Below are 8,469 nucleotides of genomic sequence, written 5' to 3'. Positions count from 1 at the left end.
TCGTCGTTATTATATCTTTCAAGCAGTCGTTCTATTTGATATTTTTGACATTTTTGGTTGCAGACTGACTAGGCGTTTCTGAAGCAGCCCAAAGTGTTCATCAGGTAACCGGTTAATCAAATAAATTTCAATTTTCTTGTTGGGATTAAGATTTGTTTGCTTTAAATTTGTTTTGCTTTGTTATGCATTTGCATTTGGGCTTTATTTATAATTTTATTTTTATTTTTGTTCTACTGTAATCGAATTTATTAACCAGCTCGAAGAAATCTGGGAAGGGGAAGAGACCCGAAAAGGGCGGCAACCGGTTCTGGAAGAGCGTTGGGCTCGGTTTCAAGACCCCCAGGGATGCCATTGAAGGCCCCCCTCCCACCCTCCTCTCTCTCTCTCTTCCTTCTACTTATGTATCTTACTATCTTGTATATGTATAGTAGTTCAAGTTATGCAATGAATGAATTTGAAGCGTTTTAGTATGATTGATTAGTTGTAACCGGATTGATTAGAACACGGTGTCTGAGGAATGCTGCATTAGCATTTGCCCATTTTATGGATGATTTGCATTTGTGAAGTCTTCAGGCTATGCAGCAATGTGGTTGATTAGCGTATACACGACTACCTTTGAATTAGAAGAATTAAGCAGACAAAGACTATTGTGGCGGGTTGACTTCTAAGTTCTAACAGAAAGTTTAGGTACCATTATGATCTCAATATGAGTGTTGTTCCATGAAATAACTCGAATTTCAAATCAATCACTTGAAATGCTTATGTTTTTTGGGATTTCCAAAGTTCGGTTCATAGTTCTACTCCAAATTGAGCATGGTTGTACTCTTCATTTCTTGTCTCAGTATCGGGTATGTGCAGTGTTCTATTAATTTGCTGATACAATGGCTACCCGTGCTTATTGTATCTTACAGGGACTTAAATTGACAAGAAATGCTCTTTCACTGGAAATGTTTCTATCAGGGGCCGCATCTTGGCTGGCACTTGCCATAGTGCTAAGACGAATAAAACAATCATCGTTCGAAGGAATTATCTACATTATATCAAGAAATATCAGAGGTATGACGTTCGCGATCATTTTTTTCACTTTCTATTGTATCTGTAGTCATTTTGGAGAATTAACAAGTACCATCCTCTTTGCTCTTCTGAAATCTTTTTCTTTCATGCCGCTTACTTAAGATATGAAAAGAGACATTCCAACATCCGGCTCACGTATCTCCATGCTTCCGTGTGAAGGAAGGAGATCATGTTACCATCGGCCAGTGCAGGTGATTTACCTTAGCTCGTTTTTAACTACATGTTTACGTATGTAATTTGGCATGCGCTAGTGCTCATTTTGTTCATTTTTTTGGGTACTTCACCAATGTTCAGGCCACTGTCCAAGAGTAAGAGGTTCAACCTCTTGAAGGTGACTCCTGCTGGATCTTCCGGCACTGGCAGGAAGGCTTTCGCTGGAATTTGAATTTAGGAATTCTTGAGTTTAATGGTAGGCCGGCGCTGTAGGCATTGAGGAGACATAGTAGCTTCCCCTGTACCCTTTCAATTTCTTATGCACTGGTTAAATTTTGTTCTTTTGACGACTCTCGTGGTATTGAAATAGGAACATTTTTTTATCATGTTTGAATTATAGTGCGTGTATTTTGGTATGTAACGCAAAGAATCTCCGGGTGTGCCAAAACTATGTTGGCTCACACAATTCGTGCCATTTTAGAATGCCTTAGAACACCTTAGACCATCTCCAGTGGTGACTTATAACCTAAAATTTCCCCTTCCCCCCCTCCCCCCCCCAAAAAAAAATCCACTCCAACCCATGACCCAAAATTAACCAAAAATTTCCCCTCTTTTAAATGAGTTATTTGTTATGTTAGGCATGCCAATATTGGTTAATACCAAGCAAAAGGTTGAATACATTTGGAATGCAAAGATCAACTGGCATTAGCATTTCAAATTTCCTGATATGATGGCAACTGGGACATTGGCAATCGCCTTGTTAGCAGTAAACAAGGAAAATTAAACAAAATCTCCGATCCTCGAGGTCGTAATTCTGTTGAAGTTAATTCCTTTCGACATCGTTGCTGTTCTCAACTTCATCACGACAGCATGTAAAACATAACGGTGAGGATATATGATCATCTTCTCTAAATCGTCAGCATGCTCGAAACATAATATGCGAACTCAATAACATTAGACCCACATTCACAAACAAACCCTGACTAAATTGCCAAAAAGATAAATAGTTCCTAAATATCTGAGCAGCCTGAAAGAAAAGCCAGAAAAATAAAGACAATTATATTGTATTATATATTAAGTTATTAACAAGAAATTAATGAAAGACATGACGTAAAACCTAAGGCACTGGTGTTTGATTGCACTTAATATATGAATAACTATGTTTGTACCATACTTGACGAATCCCGAAACTATCGAGCACCGGTCAACGTTATGCCGTCAAGGACCCAGAAGAGTTTCCCTCCAACCAGGAGGCCAATCACAGTGTGACACGTGTCGACATCAGAAGCCAATCATAGCATGACACGTGTCAACATCAGAAGCCAATCAAGACACGTGTCAATGTCAGAACAAAGCTAGAAACTCTCTTCTATAAAAGGAGATCATTCTCCCACAATATTGCCTAATGTCATTTGTACTAAATCATTCACTAGTACTCACAAAAGGAGAGCTTGAACCTATGTACTTGTGTAAACCCTTCACAATTAATGAGAATTCTTTTACTTCATAGACGTAGCCAATCTGGGTGAACCACGTACATCTTGTGTTTGCTTCCCTGTCTCTATCCATTTATATACTTATCCACACTAGTGATCGGAGCAATTTAGCGAAGGTCACAAACTTAACACTTTCTGTTGTACCAAAGTCTTCACTGATTTTGTGCATCAACATTTGGCGCCGTTTGTGGGAATGACACTTATTCCCACTCTCTTCAGCTTTGTCAAGCTGGTTTCCACCATTTGTACACTCTGTTTTGACCAGGCATCCCTTTCCAACATGGGGGAGCGAAGGAAGCCATAGCACACAGAATGATACCCCTCTTGCACCTAGTGCGAAGCAACGAAAGAAGGAAGGAAATAGGGTTGCTCTTCAAGCTAAAGTCGATGAGCTAGAAGCTCAGAACAAAAAAATAGCAATGAAGAATGAGGTCATCCAGGAGCAGTATGAGAAGCTCTTTGAGACGCTCCACGAAACTAGGCGTACTCAAACACGCGAGCTCATTACCCCTGTGGACATCAACCATCATCTGGGTGCCCCCAACACGGAGGGTCACCTTCATTCGACATGGGTATCCTTGATAAGGAGCGAGCTAATAATCAAAATATTGATCAACATGAGACTTCTCTCAACCCAGCTGCTTTGACCCGAAGCAGGAGAAGTGAAGGAAGACACCTCATTGCAGAAGCGTTGGAAGGGTCGAAAGTCGTTTATTGTGACCGCTGAGACTTCCTAAAGCATTGTCGAGATAATCCCCTCCATTTGTTGAAGCTTTTGTGGTGAAGCTTTGTAGGTGAAGCTTTGTTGGGTACCATGAATTGATTTTGCTTCACACTATCTTGATCAAGATAGTGTGAAGCTTTTGAGAATTTGTAGTTGTCCTCCATTGATGAAGTTTTTTTTATTTTTTTTATTTTTTATTTTTTGGGAAACTAGAAATTTGAAAATGTGGGAGAGACAATATATACAAATTTTGCTTCCACACTGTTGAGCAAGATATTATGATGCAAACCATACCTTGTAGTAGTCGAAGGTTTGGATGAACCACATAAATTGAATTTGCTTCAAACAGTCTTGATCAAGAGTGTGTGAGGCTTTCTACGAGTTGTAGTGTTTGCATTGTTACAGAGGAGAAATGTTTGAAGTAGATGCAAGAGGGCTGAAGAGCTTGATCTTCGTATACCATGCACTGAAGCCGTTGTTGGCTTGCAATAAGACTTTGTTGGTGACTATAACTCTTGTTAGGCATAAGTGCTCCCCTAGTTGAGTTGTAAAGCTTGAGGGTTTTGGATTATTTGTGAATGCTAGAAGTTCACATGTACAAGTTGTACCACTCGTCTTCTGGATGGTGGAATGAATGGTGAGTTGCTTTCATCACTTGGTTGGTGGTACGAATATGAGTTTTTCATCACCTTTCATCACATTTCATCACCAGGTTGGTGGCACGCAGATGAGTTCCTTCTTTACTTGGTTGGTGGCATGAGTGGCAAGTTGCCAAATGATATTAGAGTACGGGTTGTACATTTCATCACCTGGTTGGTGGCACAAAGATGAGTTCCTTCTTCACCTGGTTGGTGGCATGAGTGGCAAGTTGCCAAATGATATTAGAGTACGGGTTGTACATTTCATCACCTGGTTAGTGGCATGAAGGAGAGTACGGGTTGTACATTTTATAACCTGGTTGGTGGTATGAAGATGAGTTCCTTCTTCACCTGGTTGGTGGCATGAGTGGCAAGTTGCCAAATGATATTAGAGTATGGGTTGTACATTTCATCACCTGGTTGGTGGCATGAAGGAGAGTACGGGTTGTACATTTCATCACATGGTTGGTGGCATGAAGATGAGTTCATTCTTCACATTTCATCACCTGGTTAGTGAGAATAAGGATAAGGTGTCGAGGCACATTGTAGCAAGTCTCGAATGACACAAAGTATGTTGAACCCTTTCGAAGTACAGTTGGCTTATGTACGGATGTGTTGGAATGTATGATGTTTATGTATGAATGTGTTGGAATGTATGATGTTTATGTTAATTGACATGAGTGATGCTTATGAATGTTTTGCTATGCATGAAGGGATCCATGCTTTCGATATGTGAACCATGTTGGTTGTAACACTTAGTATCACATACTTTGTGTCAAAGTACGCATGTTGAAGCTTTGAGTTGGAGTATAGGGGTAGGTCAGCGTAGACCAAGTGTTCCAATGCTAGGAATGCAAAAAACTCAAGAGAAGTTGTCTGAATTCCCTCTTCTTGCCGAATGGCTTGTGTGACAAAAGATCTCAAGCGGTTGAGGGTCAAAACATTTCTAATGTGTATGCCTTCTTATAATAGTATTTCCTTCAGTACCTGGTCCTCCTATTTGAAAGAGTGAGGCTTGGCCACATAGTCATAATAGTCGACGGTACGTTCACCCTTAGTTGTCTTGATACGAACTTTTATCCCTCTTGTTGTAATGGGCTTGCTGAGAGTAAAAATCATTCCTCTTACCAAGAGACAAATACGTTTGGTGACTTAGCGAGTAGCTAAATGAGGCAGGAGATGATGCAATGGGTGTCTGAATGGTTAATATCTCCTCACTTGGTAAAACTTGACTTCCATTTCCCACTTGTTGATAGGGGTTAACCATATGGGGGTTTCCTTGGTATATCCTTGCTTCGGCGGAGTCGTGGTTGTAAGCATGCGCCATCACCTCAGAATAAGTCCTCCAAGTGTTGGCATTGATCATGTACTTGAAGAAAAAATCACGTAAGCCTGCCGTGAAGGCCTCGAGGGCGGTCTTGTCATCTGTCTCAATGCAGCAAGAATACTCATGGTTGAAGTGACTGGCATACTCTCGTAGTGACTCATCCAGCTTTTGGCTAATAGTGTACAAGTCATCAGTTTAGAGCTCTGCCAGAGAGGGTGGAAGGGAAGAGAAGACATCCCACTTCGTCGGTGTGCATCTGATATGCCATGGTGGACTCAAAGTGGTTAAGGTGTTTAATTGGGTTCTCCCTTTCATTATAGAGTTGTAAACCAAGCTTTTGTTTTGTCTTCGCTTAAAGGAGGGTGTCGAGGATCCTCATTGTGAGAGGGTCAGGCCTGGGTTGGTTCCAGTCAGGGATCTCGGCCTGACGTTCGGCCTTCAACTTGTTTACTTCCTCAAGGAGCTGTAGGACAAAAGGGTCCTGAGTGGAGTCATGTACGACTGGAATTTTCTTCCATAAGTCTCTATCACCTCTTGAAAGTAGGAAAGTTTGAGCAAGAGCGTGTGGTTTTTTCTTGAACATGCCGTACTGACTTCTAGGGTGAGTCTATCGGAATACCTCCGAGTCCCCTGTACCTTCATGTTCCTTTGGGACATGTCGTTCATTCCCTAGATTAGCAGCTGGCCTGGGTCGTGGGAGGGGACCGAGTCTTTCAGAAACCCTTGGGTCATTGATCTTCGAGCTTATGTGGAGGGGATTTTCTCGACGTTGCTTTAGGAAGTCTCGGCAGTCACGATAAACGGCTTTCGATCCTTCTAACCTTTCTGCAATGAGGTGTCTTCCTCCACTTCTCTTGCTTCGGGTCGAAACAGCTAGGTTGAGAGAAGTCTCATGTTGATCAATGTTTTGATGATTAGCTCGCTCCTCATCAGGGGTACCCATGTCGAAGGAAGGTGACCCTCTGTGTTGGGGGGCACCCAGATGATGGTTGATGTCCATAGGGGCAACAAGCTTGCGTGTTTGAGCATGCCTGGTTTTGTGGAACGTCTCAAAGAGTTTCTCATATTGTTCATGAATGATCTAATTCTTTATTGCTATCTTGTTGTTCTGAGCCTCTAGCTCATCAACTTTAGTTTGAAGAGCAACCTTCTTTCCTTCCTTCTTTCATTGCTTCGCACTAGGTGCAAGAAGGGTGTCATTCTGTGTGCTGTGGCTTCCTTCGCTCCCCATGTTGGGAAGGGATGCCTGGTCAAAAGAGAGTGTACGAATGGTGGAAACCAACTTGACAAAGCTAAAGATAGTGGGAATAAGTGTCGTTCCCACTGACGGCGCCAAATGTTGATGCACAAAATTGGTGAGGACTTTGGTACAACAGAAAGTGTCAAGTGACCTTCGCTAGATTACTCCGGTCACTAGTGTGGATAAGTATGTAAATGGATACAGACAGGGAAGCAAACACAAGATGTACGTGGTTCACCCAGATTGGCTACGTCTATGGAGTATAGGAGTTCTCATTAATTGTGAAGGGTTTACACAAGTACATAGGTTCAAGCTCTCCTTTAGTGAGTATTAGTGAATGATTTAGTACAAATGACATTAGGAAATATTATGGGAGAATGATCTCCTTTTATAGAAGAGAGTTTCTAGCTTTGTTCTGACATTGACACGTGTCGTGTTGTGATTGGCGTCTGATGTTGACACGTGTTGCGCTATGATTGGCTTCTGATGTCGACATGTGTCGTGCTGTGATTGGCCTCCTGGTTAGAGGGAAACTCTTATGGGTCCTAGATGGTATAACGTTGACCGATGCTCGGTAGTTCGGGATTGGTCAAGTATGGTACAAACAGACTGGATTTGAGTTTTTCATCTCTTCTAATGTAGTTAACCTTGGTGGTTAAGTTGCTGTCATTGGTTGAATGTATTCATTAGTGGCTTTTTCTTGCAGGATCAGCTCCTAATGTCAGACGACCATCTATCGCACGAAGTGTCAATATCAATATTTTATCAGCTGGCGGAACCCTAAACAGCCAAGACTCTGAGAAACAGGTCCCAAGCAGTATATTAGAGTTTATAAGGACCTTCTTTCCGAATGGTGAAATTCATGTAGAAGATGGCAGTGCCGATGGAGTTACTGCAGGTTCTGTACCAGGTCAGGCAAGAACATCTAGTGTTGGTGTAGCTGCACCGGAAGCAAAGTCAAGGGCCACCGATGAAGGAATATTTTTGTCTAATTTGCTTCACCAAATCATGTCATTCATATCTCAAGCCACAGGATGAGAGCCAGGAAATTCTTCTGATCACATAATGGCCCAAGATTCTTCCATTAGGCACCCAATTCTTATCGATTTAGACAGGAATGTTAAGAGCATAATCTTTTCACAAGCTTACCAGACTTACCAGAAACAGTTCCATGTAGGTGTGAAGTTAAGCCGTCTTTTGGTAAGAGATTGGTGAAGATTGTAGTGTAAGTGATCAGCAAGTTGCATCACTATCTTCACGTTAAATTAAATGGTCACCACTCATTATCTTACTATAATTCATAACCATCATATCTTATTTTGGTAAACCTTTTCGATGACGTGATGTGTTTGTCTTAACGCATCTTTTTATCACTTGACTCCAAGACTCTTTTGTTTATGAGTATGTGGATATCGAAACACTTCTAACAGATCTTTTGGTGCACTCTGGGATGGCACTATAGCATGGTCGAGGCGAGAATCGGAAGATCTTTACACTTTTCTCGAAAGGTGTGTGCTTTCTTTGGTTTTTAGGTTGATCACTTGAGAGTTTCTCTTCTTTTCACCAACTTTAATCTTGTTTGACTAGAAGTCTGCAACTAAGCAAAAATGGGAAATTGCCAAGAGATATTGCCTGTTGGGAAATGTGACTTCTCATTTTCTGGTTGCTTGGCTCGAGCTTTTGGGTATATTACTAACATGGTAGCCACTTCTCTTGAATTCCAAGGTACAATTTTCAAGTGAGTTCTTTGTTGGCACACTGAAGTAGTTGGTCACTTTTGGAAGAACTGAGAAGAATAGGATGTTTGGTTCTGGATA

General features: G+C 41.5%; 1 long non-coding RNA gene across 1 annotated transcript in view; it reads left to right on the top strand.

The window, feature by feature from the left end:
• Positions 1 to 8,469, top strand: part of LOC139188127 (uncharacterized) — a 49,400-nt gene that overhangs the window by 20,003 nt on the left and 20,928 nt on the right. The window lies entirely within an intron of this gene.

The sequence above is a fragment of the Malus domestica genome, chromosome 02 (genome assembly GCF_042453785.1).
Source record: "Malus domestica chromosome 02, GDT2T_hap1".
NCBI lineage: Eukaryota > Viridiplantae > Streptophyta > Magnoliopsida > Rosales > Rosaceae > Malus > Malus domestica.
This window is presented reverse-complemented; position numbering and strand designations above follow the sequence as displayed.